The sequence below is a fragment of the Garra rufa genome, chromosome 15, assembly GCF_049309525.1.
Source record: "Garra rufa chromosome 15, GarRuf1.0, whole genome shotgun sequence".
Classification (NCBI taxonomy): Eukaryota; Metazoa; Chordata; class Actinopteri; order Cypriniformes; family Cyprinidae; genus Garra; species Garra rufa.
Genome location: NC_133375.1, coordinates 11,578,927 through 11,599,008, shown reverse-complemented (window position 1 = coordinate 11,599,008; position 20,082 = coordinate 11,578,927).

Here is a 20,082-nt window from a genome sequence, read left to right as displayed (position 1 = left end):
ATAATATTGTAAACCAAAATATGTCTACATTATTATTACACAAAATATTTAGAATGACGACAGTCTACATGAATTGATACATTCTTAGAAAATAGTGGGTTACAAAACAAATTTTTTTTAGAATTAATTGTAAATTGAGACAGTAACATTGTGCTTTATTTGGAAACCTAAAAGCTGCACTAGGTATAGTGCAACACATATTAACACAAAAAACATATTTTGGGCACTCATTTGAAAATGTACACTTAACTTATTAATTGTACTTACAGGTTGCGGTTCAGGTGCGCTTGTGGATCTAAATAAAGAAGATTAGAAGCCAGCAAAGATAAAAACCAAGATTAGAGAAGAAGTTCTCTGTAAAATAATGAGCACTCAACAAAAGGTTTGAATTGTATTTCTGTGGTTTCATGGGAAAATTTAATTTGAACCACTGATTCTTGACGTCTTAACGTCTTCATCTGACAAACAGATCATTTGCGAAAACCCATATGCTCTTTATAAACTGTAATCACTAACTTCCGCTAACTGTTGTACACACATTCACGAGAGAGCGGCATTCCAGGGAATGACGTAGGATGTAGGCGTAACGTAAGCACAGTTAAGAATATACTAGTCTTGCAAAAACCAAGTTTTGTTTACAACAAATAAAAACCAGTCTCCTCTTGGCTTATATCTTAATCCTCCAACAATTTTCTTTACAAATCCTTGTGTTGTAGTTCTGCACTTTCGCTACTCCTATGTCCTATGACATCCATTGGAACGGCACTCTCTCAAGAACATGTGAGCAAAAGTTAAAGATTACGCTAGATTATGCCATGTGGAGCACTTTTCATGATGGATGGATGCACTTTATTGGACTTCAAAATCTCAACACCCATTCACTGCCATTTTAAAGCTTAGAAGAGGCAGTACATTTTTAAATAACTCAGATTGTATTCGTCTGAAAGAAAAAAAGTCATATACACCTATGGTTGGGGGCAAAGGTTGACCAAACTGTTAGTGTAATCTGTTAACAACGCACATACCCGTCTTTTTAGACAAGTACCAGATAGTGTCACGTCATAAAATGTTTTCATTCATTGAATCATTTGATTCAGAACAGGACTTTAAAACACGTATCGCAAATCATGTGATTAGGAACAGGACTTTAAAACGCGTATGGCGAATAATTTAATTTAGATTGGGACGTAGGATTGCCTTCACAGGATTTTTTTATCCCCACCGGGGGTAAAAAATTATTCAGCAGAGGTAGGGATGCATAGATCAGAGAGGGGAAATCCCCCCCCCCATCCCCTCCGGCAAATCGCACCCTGCGATAGGCTATACCAAGAATTAAACTGATAGTTTGCCCATCATTAACAGTTTAAAAGAGAATGTTTTCAGAAATGTCTTCCATCCCCAATGAAAATCTGTGGGGTCCAGTTTTGTTTTCAACCTCATTGACTTTCAGTTTATGGACAAAAACAGTACAAACCACACAGCACACCCTAGTAACCGTAAAGTTACATGCTCCAATCCATTAATAACACTTATTCCTGTAAGCAAATCAGTGGGTGTTTATGCATAAATGGCATGCAGATTTCTGGTCTTCCAGGTCTGAGGTCACATTCATTCTGTCTGAGCAGGAAAGAGGAAACCCAGATATGTGTTTTCATGAGGTCATTGTTTCATTTGGGAGGTCTGGGTGTGGTGATGATTGACTGACACAACAGGGTGTGTGGAGGAACTCAGGAGAGGTATAGTATATTGTTGGAGGAACAGGGCGGAGGTTGGGCTTTAATGCGTGGAGGGTTCGCATCTAAATTAACCCACAAGACACTTAATCACGAGCCAAAGTCTTGCACAGCAGAATTCCCAGCCAACATCAGTACTCCATCAACGATGAAAAGGATTTGTTTTATGTGCAAGTCACACTCTTTGTTAATATGGGCATCAAGAAATCAAGACCTCACTCGTGACCCTAATAAAAGCTGCAGGTTGTCATATTTGGTGCAGGATGTCATTAATATGATTAAACTGAGAAGACAAATGAGCCGTGGCGGGTTAGTATTGTGCAATTCCAGCGTCCAGGACCCCCCTAAAGTTCCTCTTGGCTTTCCTACAAGTCGCTTTGAGTGTCTGAGAGTCTAGTCACCCTTTCCAGCACACACCCTAATCCAAAATACTACGCTGGGACCACGAGTCATCTATTTCTTCATCAAAACATTAAACAAACAGATTCTGAAGCCACCGAACATTTAGTCCCAGAGGTACTAAAACTAAATGTCAAAATGATCGACAAGTTCTTTGTACATGACTGTTCACTCAAAAAGGGGATTTCCATTTCTGCCCATCAGAGGTTTTGACTTTCACCACAGTCATAACTTGATTTTGTTAATTTCATTGGAGCCTATTGAGGTTATTTTCCACAGCGGTGCTTAATTCAGTGCTCTCTGAATGCAATTAAGGCATACAAAACAAAATTTGAAGCCTGACCACAAGGGGATTGAAACTCATTATGACAATACACTGCAAGAAGCCCCCAGAAGTCCTTTACTTGCACAAGATGCTCAGCAAATAAGTGTTGATTTGGCAATTGCGTTCGCATTTGTCTGGCTGTGACTCAAATCATATTTTATTCATTACAATACTGTGAACTTGTTTAAGGTTTGATTTTTCTATGGAAACTCATCAAAACGAAACAAGCAAACGTGTGAAGTCTGCAACAGGCTTTATCAGTTAATTAAAAGCCACGTTGGGGAGCAACTAACTCAAACTTGACATTTCTCAGTAGCTTGAGAATAGTTTAGGACTGGCTGTCAAACATTTGCCTAACAACCTCAATCTAACATGAAGCTTTTTGCAAAATTCCAAATCATTCCAGTGAAATGATTCAGTATAAACAATTTTTTTATATGTAGCGTTAAAAATCTCAATCGTTCTATGAACTGATTCATTCTAAATAATTATTTCTTTCATATGTAGCGTTAGAAAAACTGATTCATTTTAGTGAATTGATTCTTTCTAAATAATGCTTTCTTTAATGTGTTGTAAAATCTGATTTATTCTAGTGAATTGATTCATTCTAAATGATTCTTTTATATTTAGCATTGGAAAATCTGATTCATTCTGGTGAATTGATTCATTCTAAATGATTCTTTTATATTTAGAATTGGAAAATCTGATTCATTCTGGTGAAAAGATTCATTCTAAAAGATTCTTTTATATTTAGCATTGGAAAATCTGATTCATTCTGGTGAAAAGATTCATTCTAAAAGATTCTTTTATATTTAGCATTGGAAAATCTGATTTATTCTGGTGAAAAGATTCATTCTAAATGATTCTTTTATATTTAGAATTGGAAAATCTGATTCATTCTGGTGAAAAGATTCATTCTAAAAGATTCTTTTATATTTAGCATTGGAAAATCTGATTTATTCTGGTGAAAAGATTCATTCTAAATGATTCTTTTATATTTAGAATTGGAAAATCTGATTCATTCTGGTGAAAAGATTCATTCTAAAAGATTCTTTTATATTTAGCATTGGAAAATCTGATTTATTCTGGTGAATTGATTCATTCTAAAAGATTCTTTTATATTTAGAATTGGAAAATCTGATTCATTCTGGTGAAAAGATTCATTCTAAAAGATTCTTTTATATTTAGCATTGGACAATCTGATTTATTCTGGTGAAAAGATTCATTCTAAAAGATTCTTTTATATTTAGCGTTGGAAAATCTGATTTATTCTAGTGAATTGATTCATTCTAAATGATTCTTTTATATTTAGCATTGGAAAATCTGATTTATTCTGGTGAAAAGATTCATTCTAAAATATTCTTTTATATTTAGCATTGGAAAATCTGATTCATTCTAGTAATTTTTTTATTCTAAACATTTTTTTTTTACATGTAACGTTGGAAAATTTGATTCATGGTAAAAAAATTATTTCATTAATATGTAGCGTTAGAAAGTCTGAATCATTTTAGTGAACTGATTCATGCTAAATAATATTTTTTTTATATGTAGCGTTATAAAAATCTGATTCATTCTAGTGAAATCATTCATTCTAAATAACTCTTTCTTTAATATGTAGTGTTGGAAAATCTGATTCATTCTAGTGAATTGATTCATATTAAACTATTATTTTTTTATTGGAAAATCTGATTAATTCTGGTGAATTGATTCATGCTAAATAATTCTTTCTTTAATATGTAGCATTGGAAAATCAGATTCATTGCAGTGAATTGATTCATTCTAAACAATTCTTTCTTTAATATGCAGCATTGAAAAATCTGATTCATTCCATGGAATTGATTCATTTTAAACAATTACTTCTTTTATATGTAGTGTTGGAAAATCTGATTAATTCCAGTGAATTGATCCATTCTAAAAAATTCTTTCTTTAATATGTAGCATTGTAAAATATGAGTAATTCCAGTAATTTGAGTAATTCATGAGTTCATTCATGAGTAATTCATTCTAAAGAATTATTTATTTTGAATGTAGCGTCAGATTCATTCTAGTGAACTTATTCATTCTAAACTATTCTTTATATAATATGTTGCACTGGAAAATCTGAATCATTCTAGTGAACTGATTCATTCTAAATAATTATTTTATATGTAGTGTTAGAAAATCTGATTCATTCTAGTGAACTGATTCATTATAGTCAATCGATTAATTCTAAACAATTATTTATTTTATATGTAGTGTTGGAAAATCTGATTCATTCCAGTGAATTGATTCATTCTAAAAAATTCTTTCTTTAATATGTAGCATTGAAAAATCTGATTCATTTCATGGAATTGATTCATTTTAAACAATTCTCTTTTTTATATGTAGTGTTGGAAAATCTGATTCATTCCAGTGAATTGATTCATTCTAAACAATTCTTTCTTTAATATGCAGCATTGAAAAATCTGATTTATTCCATGGAATTGATTCATTTTAAACAATTATTTCTTTTATATGTAGTGTTGGAAAATCTGATTCATTCCAGTGAATTGATTCATTCTAAACAATTCTTTCTTTAACACGTAACATTGAAAATCTGATTCATTCCATGGAATTGATTCATTTTAATTTTTTCTTTCTTTTATATGTAGCGTTGGAAAATCTGATTCATTCCAGTGAATTGATTCATTTTAATCAATTCTTTCTTTTATCTATAGCGTCTGATTCATTCTAATGAATTGATTCCATTCCAATTAATTCTAAATGATTCTTTCTCTATTTTTCAAATTTAAATTTAGTGTAAATGTAAGCTGTACTATTATCATTGTTTAGAAAAATAATAAAATTGGTTCATATTAAAAATAAATTATCTTATTGCAAACGTGTAAAGAAAACCATGATTCTATTAATGTGGCTTTTTTTAAAGTAAAAAAAAACAAACTTGAAAAACATGACCCAGTCTAACTCAAGACACAGTTTCAAAACAGATTCCGCAACACTGATTGAAGTCTATGCTCAAAAAAAGGAGTCAGTGAGACTAGACACTTTCAGTAACAGATGGTAAGTATTCGGTCCTGTCGTGTGTGCAAGCATTTGCTAACAGGATGTGAGGGGTACTGTATGAACAGCTCTAATCAGCAAAGAAGTAGCCCTCGTGACTTACACACACACACACACACACACACACACACATACAGTGAACGGGCACTGTAGGAAGCCATTGTAAAAAACACAATGCAGTCTTTAGGACCAATGGAGTCAAATGTGAAGAATCAGAGGAATTCAGAGGTCCCACTCATGATGACAAAAGAGAGATTTATGTTCGGATAAATTCTTGAATACTGTCGCACTTCACTTTTATACATCACTGCCTGAAATAAAAAGCAGAAATATTGATGAAGAAACTGTTCCTTACTCTGACCCTGACGAAATACGACTAACCCAAGTCATGCTTATCTTTATGGGCTCAGAAAATGTCTGGGAATTGTAGCTATACTGTTCAGATATAAAGTGCACTTTATTTGAGTAGGCCTTGGTGCAACACTCATCAACCACACTGCTGAGAGTTTCAGCTGCAACAGAAGCTGAATTAATGCCGCTTGTCTTCATTTACAGTGAATGTCATCCATGGGAAGAGAGTCCAGAGAGAGAATAATGACCCGTGTTGTGACAGAAAAAGCTCAGCATATTCAGACTGTGAGGTAAACTGAAGTCACAAGGGCTAAATTACTGCGCTCAAAGTCTCAAACTGAGAGGAAACAGAAACGACAAAAAGGGTCATGTATAGGAAGCTAAGGACATAAATCTCAATATGCCAAACCACAAGGGGCACATTTGCCACATAGCAGCATTACACCACTTAATAAATCTATGATAGAAAGCAATAGAAATCTTTCCCATGGTAAGTATGTGGCGATATCACTGATCTATATAATGACTGGATTGCTCATTGCGTTCTAAACTGCCGTTAGGCAGTGAAGCCGCCGGAAGTGTTCGATCCGCCATCTTACTATTCCCTACCTGCAGAGAGCGCCATTGAGTCACATGTAAATTGCTGACCTAAAATCACCCAATTTGAAGCGTATCTTTCACACAGGATCAGTTTTTAGGATATGTGTATGTAAATTAATTTTTACTTAAGATGTTTTATGGAATGTTTATGGTCTTTTCGGGCTGGATAAGCGATATATTGAAATCGTTCAGGTGGGTGTGTCAGCTGCGCACTTACAGAGACGGGTAACGTAACTGATCCAACACTAAATATATTTCTTTATGTACCTAATTATGCAGGAAATAATACACAGTACCATATATCTGGTATTAGTATCTGAAATTGATTTGGTTATACAGTAAATAATACAATACAAGTCTCTGTTACTATATTGCTCGTTGTATTGAAATTCAAATCTTTGAAATAAAGCTTATGTCTTTAAGTCCGTACCATTTGTAGTCAGCGGTGTTCTCCGAGTCATGGTGTGTATTTTTAATGTGCCTGATTGAGCAACATCTATTTCAGACTCTTCAGATAAGCAAATTCTGTAATGATTTACTAACATTACCGTTTCCATCTGAGTAAAATGCTGTGTATGTTGAATTAATTATTAATTTAACGAACAAATCATTAACGTTACCTGCTTCGAAATGAATAACGTTACTGTTAAGTATTGTTGAAACATGCAGTTAGTCTACTGTACGAATATAAACAACAAAACGACATAAACCGTGAATAACTGTACTAAGATCGTCCGATGTTTGTTTATCTTATGTAGCCTACATGACTGTAATGTAGGCTATGAACGTGCATTTTTAATAAGCATAGGGAATTCCCAACTGTAAACAAATAACCGTTTACATGCTTAGGACGTTTGCATTGTGAAAATGTACAGTGAGACTTCAGATATAAAAACGTTGACTTGTTATGCGATGTTTTCTCAATAAAATATTATAATTTCCTATTTACTCAATAGAATGTATGCGAATACTAGGGAATACTAAGATGGCGGCGCAGTGGCTTCACTTTTATGACGTCATGAGCAATCCAGTTCTCTATTATAGATCAGTGGGCGATATGTATTTTTATACAGAGTTCAGATCGTCAAAATTTATTTAGTTAGTTTTTGGGTAGCGTTGGAAATTCTGATTCATTCTAAACAATTCTTTCTTTTATATGTAGCATTGGAAAATCTGATTCATTCTAAACGATTCTTTTATATGTAACATTGCAAAATCTGATTCATTCTAGTGAATTGATTCATTTTAAACAATTCTTTATTTTTTATGTAGCATTGGAAATTCTGATTCATTCTAGTGAATTAATTCATTCTAAACGGTTCTTTCTTTTATATGTAGCAATGTAAAATATGAGTAATTCCAGTAATTTGAGTAATTCATGAGTTCATTCATGAGTAATTCATTCTAAAGAATTATTTATTTTAAATGTAGCGTCAGATTCATTCTAGTGAACTTATTCATTCTAAACTATTCTTTATATGTTGCACTGGAAAATCTGAATCATTCTAGTGAACTGATTCATTCTAAATAATTATTTTATATGTAGTGTTAGAAAATCTGATTCATTCTAGTGAACTGATTCATTATAGTCAATCGATTAAAGGAACACTCCACTTTTTTTGGAAATAGGCTCATTCTCCAACTCCCCCCGAGTTAATAAGTTGATTTTTACCATTTTGAAATCCATTCAGCCGTTCTCCTGTTCTGGCGATATCACTTTTAGCATAGCTTAGCATAGATCATTGAATCCTATTAGACCAATAGCATCGCGTTCAAAAATGACCAACGAGTTTCGATATTTGTCCTATTTAAAACTTGACTCTTCTGTAGTTATATCGTGTACTAAGACCGGTGGAAATGCAAAGCTGCGAGTTTCTAGGCTGATAAGATTAGGAACTACACTCCCATTCCGGCGTAATAGTCAAGGAAGTTTGCTGCCGTAATATGGCCGAAGCAGGCGGAGTATTATCAGAAATGAGTTCCCAGCTAGTTTAGCATTTGCACATGTGCTGCGTGGTATTACTGCTCCTGCTTCAGCCTTATTACGGCAGCAAACTTCCTTGACTATTACGCCAGAATGGGAGTGTAGTTCCTAATCTTATCAGCCTAGAAACTCGCAGCTTTGCATTTCCACCGGTCTTAGTACACGATATAACTACAGAAGAGTCAAGTTTTAAATAGGACAAATATGGAAACTCGTTGGTCATTTTTGAACGTGATGCTATTGGTCTAATAGGATTCAATGATCTATGCTAAGCTATGCTAAAAGTGATATCGCCAGAACAGGAGAACGGCTGAATGGATTTCAAAACGGTAAAACTCAACTTATTAACTCGGGGGGAGTTGGAGAATGAGCCTATTTCCAAAAAAAGTGGAGTGTTTCTTTAATTCTAAACAATTCTTTCTTTTATATGTAGCATTGGAAAATCTGATTCATTCTAATCAATTGATTAATTAAAAAAAATATTTCTTTTATATATCGCATTTGAAAATCTGATTCCTTCTGATTCATTCTAAATAATTCTTTATTTTATATGTAGCTTTGGAAAATCTGATTCATTCTAGTCAATTGATTAATTCTAAATGATTTTTTCTTTTATATGTAACACTGGAAAATCTGATTTTTTTTCCGGTGAATTGATTCATTCGAAACAATTTGTTCTTTAATATGCTGCATTGCAAAGTCTGAATCATTCAAGTAAACTGATTCATTCTAAACCATTACTTTTTTTAATGTGTAGCGTTGGAAAATCTGATTCCTTTAGTTAATTGATTCATTCTAAATGATTCATTCTAATCAACTGAATCATTCTGAACAAGTTTTTTCTTTTATATGTAGCATTAAAAAGTGGGGTAGAGTCATTCAAGTGAATTGATTTATTCTAAATAATTATTTATTATGTAGTATTGGAAGATTAGAATAATTCTAGTCAACTGATTCATTCTAAATAATTATTTCTTTATTTTGGACCATTGGAATATTTGAATTATTCTACTAATTCTTTCTAAATAATTATTTTAAATGTGTAGCATTGGAAAATCTGAATCATTCTAATGAATTGATTCATTCTAAATGATTCTTTAATGTAGCATTAGAAAATCTAAACAATTTTAGTGAATTGATTCATGATGACATAGACCATTTTAACACTGTTCTTGATTCTTGGGCCTTGAATGTGTCAGTTGCATTGCTGTTTATGCAAGGTCAGTAAGCTCTCAGATTTGATCAAAACAATATGAGGGTGAATAATTAATGACAGAATTTCATTTGATGGTGAAATATCCCTTTAAATGTGTTAAGAAACAGTCATAGTGGCCTTTTATTTCAATACAAATAGAGCACACTTATTTTTCACAAGGGAAGTTTTCACAAATAAAACTAATTGGTACTTTCCAAAGAAAAATGCCACATTTGCCATGTACTGTAAAGTGTAACAAACCTACAAACACAAGCAGAACAGATTACTTCCAGACACATTGATAGATGACACAAGGAGAAACACAAAAGACAAAACACATAAAATTTAATGATGCAAAAAAACATTTTTATTGTTTCAGCAGTGCGAGCAATGGCGCTTGAAAGAACAAAAATATGTAACAAAATGTGGCGACGGGGTTACCCAGCTGCTCGCCTTAACACAATGGTGAGGTAAATGGCCAAGAAAAATACATACTCAGCACACACAAACACATGCTCAATCACCCATCCATCCACACAAACACATGCACACATGAAGCATGCTGTCAAATGCCAGAATAATCAACTCTCGCGTGCTGTCCAGACTGAGTTCAGCACCACTGAAGACAACGTAATGCTGTAAATAAACCTTGTTTGAGTCAAGTCAGTCAGCTGTGAAAGTATCTCTTTCAGCATGCTGGGAGTGACTGGGTCAAACAAGCACAATAAACACAAGGTAAAGAGGTAATATATTTTAATCAATGTCCCAGAGATGGCTAATTCAATAAGCAATGTGCATGAAACGTTGATCCAAGGTGAAGTGTGTAAGTTTCATGCCACTATTGTCACCAAATGTAATTAAAGGGGTCATCGGATGCAAAATTCACTTTAACATGTTGTATGAACATAAATGTGTGTTGGCAGTCTGTGTACACAACCACCATATAATGATAAAAATCCACCCAGTGTTTTTTTTTTATTATTATTTAAATCCCTATAATCATAACCCTTTTCTTAGATCAAGCCATTCTCAGATAACTGACCACAGGCCAAGGCCCCTCCCACAACTGTTGACTGACACTGGCGTTTTTGCAAAGACCCGCCCTGAGAGATATGTAAACAATCCACCATAATTTCAATGCTGCATGCGGGGTGGACAAGAATGTCTCCTTAACAATTCGAGGTGTTCTGTTGTTGGATGTAATAATGAACATATCAGAGTCGTCATTTACTCCCGACATCCGAGCCACTGAAGATGCAGAGGATTACTTTTACCGAGCCACTGAAGATGCAGAGGATTACATTTAGGAATCTTCCTAAATGCGTCTTTGTTCACACAAATAATTCATGATCCAGCTTCACCTACAGAAGAAGTGAGTATAAATTTCATTTTTTTGAATCTTTGCAAATCGCCTTTCATAATGTTCTGTGATTAAATGCTGCTAAAGTTTACAGTCTCAGAAAACTGCTCGTCACCCCACGGAAAAAAAGGTCGGGGTGATCAGAGCTCATCAGCATTAAAAGGGCCATGCGCCGAAATGGCTTGCTGTGAACAGAGCTGTTTTTGAGGTAAATGGGGTGTTTTATGCTCATGTTTTTTTAAATGATTGTAAATAAGCATAAGCCCCGTACAGTCCACCATGCTGGTTTGTTTACATCTAGCTACCATAATTCCTTGTGATCAGGCAGGTTGGCGTAACTTGCCTGGAACGCTACAAAGTCTTGAATCAAGGTTTGGAGTTGTGACTTACGGGCTCAAAAACCTGCCTGGAACACAGCATTACACTACCAGTGAGAAATTTTAATCAAAGTATGTTATACACTTTTCAATAAGACCCTAAAGAATCATATCAACTTGTGGAAAATCGGCATCCAATGACACCTTTAAAAGATTAGTTCACTTCCAGAATAAAAATTGCCAGTTAATGTAGTTACCCTCTTGTCATCCAAGTTGTTCATGTCTTTCTTTCTTCAGTCGTAAAGAAATTATGTTTTTTGAGGAAAACATTTCAGGATTTCTCTCCATATAATGGAAATGTATGGTGCCCCCAATTTTGTACGTCGAAAATGCAGTTTAAATGCAGCTTCAAATGGCTCTAAATGATTTCAGCCAAGGAAGAAGGGTCTTACCTAGCAAAACAATCGGTTATTTTCAACTTCAAAATCATCCTACATCACAGAGACCAGACAAGACAAGCATTTGATGACTGAAGAAAGAAAGACATGAACATCTTGGATAACAAGGGGGTGTAAATGTTGTTAAGGGGCTGTTAATTGTGAAAATACTGACTGTTTTCAAACGGTTTCCCTGAACACTTCTACAGGCTGTCATTGTTCAGTCAAAGAGATAGCCCCGCCTCAAACTCACACCATTGGTTGAGCTGTTACTAGGTCGAGCTAGTTGGAATTCTTAAACAAACAGATGTTTTGATAGCGCCATGAGACAGTGTGTACATTACAAATGGTTTACTTACGTTTTTCTCCACATATTAAATATTAAAGTATTTTAATATTTTGAAATTGTCACTTTTAAGGACTGGCTACAGTCAGACTCTCTGTCTAAAATATACAAATATATTTTGACTGACAAATATCCTCACAACAAATTGCACCAAACACAACTGTACCAGGGGAACAAAAAATTGCATGATGATAAAGTCTCATCAAGAGAAGGTCTCAACAAGTGTGTTTTGATTTTTCATTCAAATCAGATATTTCATCAAAAACATTTCTTAGCAAATTATGCAAGCTATTTTATCAACTTTATTCTATCAACATTCATACAGAACACGTTTTTGCTTTGAAAAACCTGAGATGCGGGCAGTAGAATGGGGGGAAAAAAATCAAAGTCACGAGACATGCTCCACAACATGCAATGCGAGAAACTGCCATTATAATCATTATTTGTGTAAAAAAATTATAAAAGGTTGTTGGTTTTTTACTGCCACTAGCATTAATTTCAGCAGGAAACTGCAGTGAATTGGACGTATATTTTTTTTTTTTAGTTTTGTAAAAATTCTTTTTTTTTTTAAAGTAAGCCCAGGTTGATGTTTTTAAAGATTAGTTCACTCCAGATTTAAAATTTCCTGATAATTTATTCACCCCCATGTCATCCATGATGTTCATGTCTTTCTTTTTTTAGTCAAAAAGAAATTAAGGTTTTTGAGGAAAACATTCCAGGATTTTATTTTATATAGTGGACTTCAATGGTGGCCAACAGGTTGAAGGCCTAAACTGCAGTTTCAGTGCAGCTTCAAAGGGCTTCAAATGATCCCAGCTGAGGAATAAGGGTCTTATCTAGTGAAACCACCGGTCATTTTCTAAAAAAAAATACAATGTAGATACTTTTTAACCACAAATGCTCATCTTACACTAGCTTTACGACTTTATTACGGCATCACGTTGGAAAGGTCTCGCATGATGTCGGTGGAAGAACCGACCCAGTTTACAAAGCGAATGCACAAAGAAAGTCAAATGAAGAACTTATTACGTGTGACCTTTCCAATGTGATTACGTAATGCATGAAGAAATAATCTTGTTTTCCGGCTGGGATCGTGTAGAGCCCTTTGAAGCTACATTGAAACTGCAGTCTGGACCTTCAACCCATTGGCTCCCATTGAAGTCCACTATATGGAGAACGTCTCAGGTTACGTATGTAACCCTGGTTCCCTGAGGGAACGAGACACTGCGTCCTGAGACACTTTGGGGAACGCCATTGGCGGGCCGCACTCTGAGTCATGTCCAACGTCCAATGAGAAACGGGAGTGACGTCACAGGCGCGGTGACGTCATCGACCAGGAAGTATATAAGCACGTGCGTTTGAAGCTGGCGTCGGCTTATAGGAATGAAGCGAGCGCAGCAGGGATGCGGGAATTATGGTCCGAGACGCAGTGTCTCGTTCCCTCAGGGAACCAGGGTTACATACGTAACCTGAGACGTTCCCTTCCGGGAACTCTACACTGCGTCCTGAGACACTTTGGGGAACGAGGTATCAACGCCCCCATAATTTCCAAGGCCCTGCCCAGTTTTTGTCTGCTAGGCCAAGGGTGGAAAAGTTGTGTCTTGGTACACTTCAGCCTGGGAAACTTGCCAGGACATGAGTGATAATACATCTCTGTCTGTGGAGCCCACCAGACAAGAGGGAGAGAATGTACCTCGGCCCTCGGGCACACGAGGTTAGCATAATCCAGTGTCTGGTAATACTTACCTGATGAGACACTATGGAAACTCCGCCTGGTGATCTTGCCAGGACGCGAGTGATAATGCATCTCTGTCTGTGATCAACCACCAGACAAGAGGGATAAATGAGCCTCGGCCCTCAGGCACACGAGGCTAGGGTTCTCAACCGCTGCCTGTCACAAGACCAGTGCAGGGGGAGAAAGGCTCCTCGGCCCTTGGGCACACGAGGAGAAGTGGTAGTCCTTTGTCTGCGCTACGGCCAGACCAAGAGGGACACAAGAAGTGCCTGGTGATCTTGCCAGGGCACTGGAATTCATCTCTGTCTGTGATCAACCACCAGACAAGAGGGATAAATAAACCTCGGCCCTCGGGCACACGAGGCTAGGGTTCTCAACCGCTGCCTGTCATAAGACCAGCGCAGGGGGAGAAATGCTCCTCGGCCCTTAGGCACACGAGGAGAAGTGGTAGTCCTTTGTCTGCGCTACGGCCAGAACAAGAGGGACGCAAGAAGTGCCTGGTGAAAGTGCCAGGACACTGGAATACATCTCTGTCTGTGATCAACCACCAGACAAGAGGGATAAATGAGCCTCGGCCCTCAGGCACACGAGGCTAGGGTTCTCAACCGCTGCCTGTCACAAGACCAGTGCAGGGGGAGAAAGGCTCCTCGGCCCTTGGGCACACGAGGAGAAGTGGTAGTCCTTTGTCTGTGCTACGGCCAGAACAAGAGGGACACAAGAAGTGCCTGGTGGACCCGCCAGGACACTAGAAAACATCTCTGTCTGTGATCAACCACCAGACAAGAGGAACACAGGCCTCAGCCCTCGGGCACGCGAGGCAGGATATCACACCTCTCGCCTGGAGGACTGCCAGGTCGAGAGGGTAGAAATCCTTTTCCTCCATAGAGGAAAGCGCCTAAGCACCTCTAGGCCTAGCAATGCTAGGGCTGAAGGACGACTGAGCCAGGAGTGACTCTGAGGTCTAGTTCGTAGAATCTGACGAACGTTAGAGGTGAGGACCAACCCGCCGCACTGCAGATGTCCTGGATCGGGACACCTGCCATCAGAGCTTTAGAGGCTGCAATGCCTCTAGTTGAGTGAGCCTTGACTCCCATCGGGGATGGGAGACCAGAGGACTCGTAGGCAGTAGAGATGGCATCAATGATCCACTTACTGATAGTAGGCTTGGAAGCCGGGCACCCCCTCTTAGGGGGGCCGTAACAGACAAAAAGTTGCTCTGATTTACGCCACAGGGCAGCTCTGTGGACATAAGTGTCCAGTGCTCTTACTGGACACATTAAGTTATACTTCCTCTGGTCGTGCTCCACGAATGGAGGAGGGTAAAACGCTTGGAGCGTTATTGGCTGTGGTGTCGCTGATGGGACCTTGGGTACGTACCCAGCTCGTGGGTAAAGGAATGCTTTGGCCAACCCAGGGGCAAAGTCAATGTAAGAAGGGGCCACTGAAAGGGCCTGCAGGTCCCCGACTCTCTTGAGAGACGTTAGCGCCAGCAGCAGTGCTGTCTTAGGGTAAGCATCCGAAGCGGCGTTCATGACACCATGACCATGATTATATCCGAGAACCATACTCGGGCCGGCCAGTACGGGGCTACTAGCAGCAGCCTTACTCCGTACCGGCGCACTCTTTCCAGAACTCCCGGGAGCAGAGCGATCGGGGGAAAAGCGTACAGACGAAGCCTCGGCCACGTCTGTACCATGGCATCCAGTCCGAGAGGAGCTGGAGGAACTAGAGAGTACCAAAGGGGACATTGCGATGTCTCCTGAGTCGCAAAGAGGTCCACCTGGGCTTGACCAAAGACTCTCCATATCTGCTTCACCACCTGAGGGTGAAGCATCCATTCCCCGGGCCTCAGCCCCTGCCTCGACAGGACGTCTGCTCCCACATTGAGACGTCCAGGAATGTGAACTGCTCTCAATGAGAGAAGCTTCCCTTGTGACCACAGGATGATCTGGCACGCCAGCTTGTATAAGGGGCGTGAACGCAGACCTCCCTGGTGGTTTATATAGTAGACCACCGCCGTGTTGTCTGTGCGGACCAGCACGTGACGGTTTCTCAGGTCTGGAAGGAAATGCTTCAGAGCCAGGAACACTGCCAACATTTCTAGGCAATTTATGTGCCAAGAGTGATGCCGGTCGTTCCATAGGCCTTGGGCGGAGTGGCCACTCATGACCGCTCCCCACCCGGTGAGGGATGCATCTGTCGCTAGCGTGACGCGGCGGCAAGGAGCTCCCAGCGCTGGACCTTGTAATAGGAACCAGGGCTTTTTCCACATGACTAAGGCACGTAGGCAGCGCCGCGTGACCTTGATCTTGCGGAATGGGTTCCCCCTCGGGGAAAACCCTTTGGTTTTGAGCCACCACTGCAGTGGTCTCATGTGCAGCAGTCCAAGAGGTATCACGTTGGATGCAGCTGCCATAAGACCTAACAGTACTTGGAACTGTTTGACAGTGAGTAGCAGGCCTAGCTTGACCGCATTTGCTGCAGTAAGGATCGACTCGATCCGAGCAGGTGACAAACGTGCCTGCATGGTGGTCGAATCCCAGATTACACCTAGATAAGTGGTTCTCTGTAATGGAGACAGCACACTTTTCTTGGCATTGAGTCTCAACCCCAGCTCTTTCATGTGAGCAAGAACAACATCTCGATGTTGAGCTGCTAACTGTTCCGAACTGGCTAGGATGAGCCAGTCGTCTATGTAGTTGAGTATGCGGATGCCCTGGAGTCGCAATGGAGCCAGAGCAGCATCCACACACTTCGTGAAAGTTCGGGGAGAGAGCGCTAGGCCGAACGGAAGAACTCTGTATTGGTAAGCTTTGCCCCTGAAAGCGAACCTGAGAAACTTCCGGTGTTGAGGAAGGATGGAGACGTGAAAGTATGCGTCTTTCAGATCTATCGTGACAAACCAGTCCTCGGACCTGATTTGAGACACGACCTGTCTGACAGTCAACATTTTGAACTTCAGTTTTCTTACTGAGAGGTTTAGCTGTCTGAGATCTAAAATGGGCCGCAGGCCCCCATCCTTCTTGGGAACAATGAAGTACCGGCTGTAGAACCCGGATTCTCTGTGTTGAGGAGGGACCACCTCGATGGCCTCCTTCCTCAGGAGAGTATTCACTTCCTGTTCCAATACCAGAGCCTGCTCGGGGCCTACCAGAGTAGGAAATACCCCGCTGAAAGGTGGCGGCTTGGCGCCGAATTGAATGCGATAGCCTTTCTCTACAGTACGCAGGACCCACATAGAAATATTTGGCAGTAGTTTCCACGCTGCCAGAAATTCTACTAAGGGAACCAACCTCTCGAGGCTGGTTTCTGGATTTATTTGGAGAGCTACCTCGGTGGCCTGTAACAGCGAACTGGCAGGATGCACCTGAAGTAAGCGCTCTGGAAACCCCCGTGGGGGTGGCGAACTCTCTGGTTCCGCTACGTTTCCGGGCGGAAAGACCGGAGAAAGATGTTCGCGGGAGACTGCCGCGCCCTGTAACACCGGCAGGGTTAGCTGACGAATCTCCTGAGGGCCCCGAAGAGAGGTGGTCACCGTACTCCTCAGAGGCGGTGAAGCACCTAAGTCTTCGAGAGGGGCTGCCCTCATCGGCCCTGAGCCACAACCGTCAGGGCCGTTTAGCTGAGGTCCTCTTTGACTGAAGGACGACCCTCAGGTCCGGCCTAGTCTTAGAGGACCCCGGCTTGGAGTGTTGCTGAACCCGCCCTCTAGGCTTAGCCGGAGGGGTGCGGGTAGCAACACTCCTTTTCTGTGCACCCCGGTGCGAGGAGCTAGCTTGCGACTGGGGCTGCTCCCGTCCAGCAGCCCCAGAGGAGTAAGCGCGGCGAGGAAGAAACCGCTGGAACGCCGCTGCCTGCCTGCGGCCCTCCTGGTGTCTGCTGACAACAGTGTCAACAGAGTCACCAAAGAGGCCAAAGGGCTGCAGGGGGGCGTCCAGGAGCGTGACCCTGTCCTTCTCCTTCATGTCGGACAGGGTCAACCAGAGATGCCTCTCCGCGGCCACCAAGGCTGCCATAGACCGCCCAATGGCACGGGCGGTCTCCTTGGTGGCGCGGAGCGCCAGGTCTGCGGTCCTGCGCATCTCTGTGACGCTCACTTCCTCACCGTCACTAAACTCCTTCAGCAGGTCGGCCTGGTATGCCTGGAGCACAGACATGGTGTGTAGGCAACCACCAGCCTGACCTGCTGCCGCATATGCCTTACCCATTAGACCAGACGTGATCTTTAGTGGCCTGGTGGGCAAGGACGGAGCCTTCAAGGACGATGCCAGGCCGGGAGACAGATAGCTCGCTAGTGTCTGCTCGACCTGGGGCATCGCCCTGTAGCCGTATTCCTCCATCCCCCCCACATTACCGTAGTAATCAGAGGTGGGGGAGAAGAGACGCGAGGAATACGGTTTTTCCCACGATCTCCTGATCTCTTTGTGGAGATCGGGGAAAAAAGGAAGGCTCCGTTTGGGAGGTGCTGGCTTTGCCCGCAGGAAGCGCTCATCGAGCCTGCTCCTCATCCAAGAGGAGGTCATACGATCCGCTGGGTGAGGAGAGAGATAGGGGATCACCCGTCTCAACTCCCTCCAGCAGATCTACCTGCGAACCCCATGAGTGCAGCTGCCGCTCCGCCTCAGCGGAAGCGGGGCCAGACCCACGGGGAACGCTAGTGAAAGCCCCCTCCTCAAAGAGGGCTTTCCGGGAACAGAGCAACCGCAGCGGCATTCGCTCGCACTGCGGGCAGCCAACCCCCTCAAGGGCTGACCTAGCATGCTCCGCTCCCAAGCAGACCACACATAGATCGTGTGTATCCCCACCAACAATGAAACGTTGGCAGGGAGGGACACACTTTCTATGTGGCTGCTCAACCGCTCTTTTTGCTTTAAAAGATCGTTTTCCCCCTTTTGGCATACTGCTCAAATAAAAGTGGTGCAAATTGGCACGAAAAAACAGCAGTATAACCAGACAGACAAAGACACAGAGCGCTCTCGCTGAATGACAAAAGCTGACGCCAGCTTCAAACGCACGTGCTTATATACTTCCTGGTCGATGACGTCACCGCGCCTGTGACGTCACTCCCGTTTCTCATTGGACGTTGGACATGACTCAGAGTGCGGCCCGCCAATGGCGTTCCCCAAAGTGTCTCAGGACGCAGTGTAGAGTTCCCGGAAGGGAACCTTAATTTCTTTTGTGAACTCATCCTTTAAATTAGAAATGTCTGAAACAAAGTTGATACTTAAATGCAAAACAACTGAGAAAAAAAAATCTTGTGAGAACTGGAAAGAACTGAAACATTATAGAAAACAATAATAGATGCAGGCATGTATTATTGATGCAGCTTTGGACTGTTTGTTTAACATCACAGACAAGAAAGACAGAATGTGTTGCTCTCAGCAGCCCTGCTGAAATGCGTGTTATTCCTCTGCAGAAATGTACTTTCATTTGTTTGGAAAGCAATGGACTGTTGAAATGTTTTCACTGTTTCTTGCTCTCTCTCTCTAGATGAAGGAGATTCCAGTTGCCTGGAAGCCATGAGTAATCGGAATCATATCGAAACGTTTCCCTGCTCTAAACATTGGGAAAATACTAATGAAAAGGCTGTTGTCAACAACAGCCGTCCCCAAGGGCATGTGCTCTGCCATAACACTCAAATCATTCGCTCGAATCATTCTTTTATTCTCTTGTGCATCACAAATTTCTAATAAAAATCTTTATTTCATTCATGCTGTAAGTTAATTTGTGTTTCTGGACAGACGACATTTAATCTCTAGCGATAAATATTACTCAGTAGAGTTTTATTGCACCCAATACTGCAAAATTATTACTGCGTCAATTTTAGCTTTTTCACACATAAAAATTCACACATTCTATCACTACATACTAATTTCCCGTGCAAGGTCAGAGTTCGTGTACAATATCTGACCAAAAAACGAATCATTTGTTTCCTGTTCTGGCCCTGTTCCTGCCCAGACCCAACATGAGGAAACAACCCGGTAACTTGAACCCATAACATGCACTTACATTTGTTATTCTAACTAATGCCTTTAAGAGACTCAGAAAAAGGCCTGATGACATCACCCAAAGCCCCAGGTGATGCTGATACAAGCCATAAAAAGCGGAGGCCTTGCGTAAATAAAAAAACCTTCATCTGGCCCAGTGTTTTACAAATGACACACATGAGCAACTATTTTCTTACTTCAGCTTTTATTTATTTTTATGTGTTTGATGCATTGCTCAGTTCAGCTTAGAGTTGAATTTTCTGGGTGTGCATTT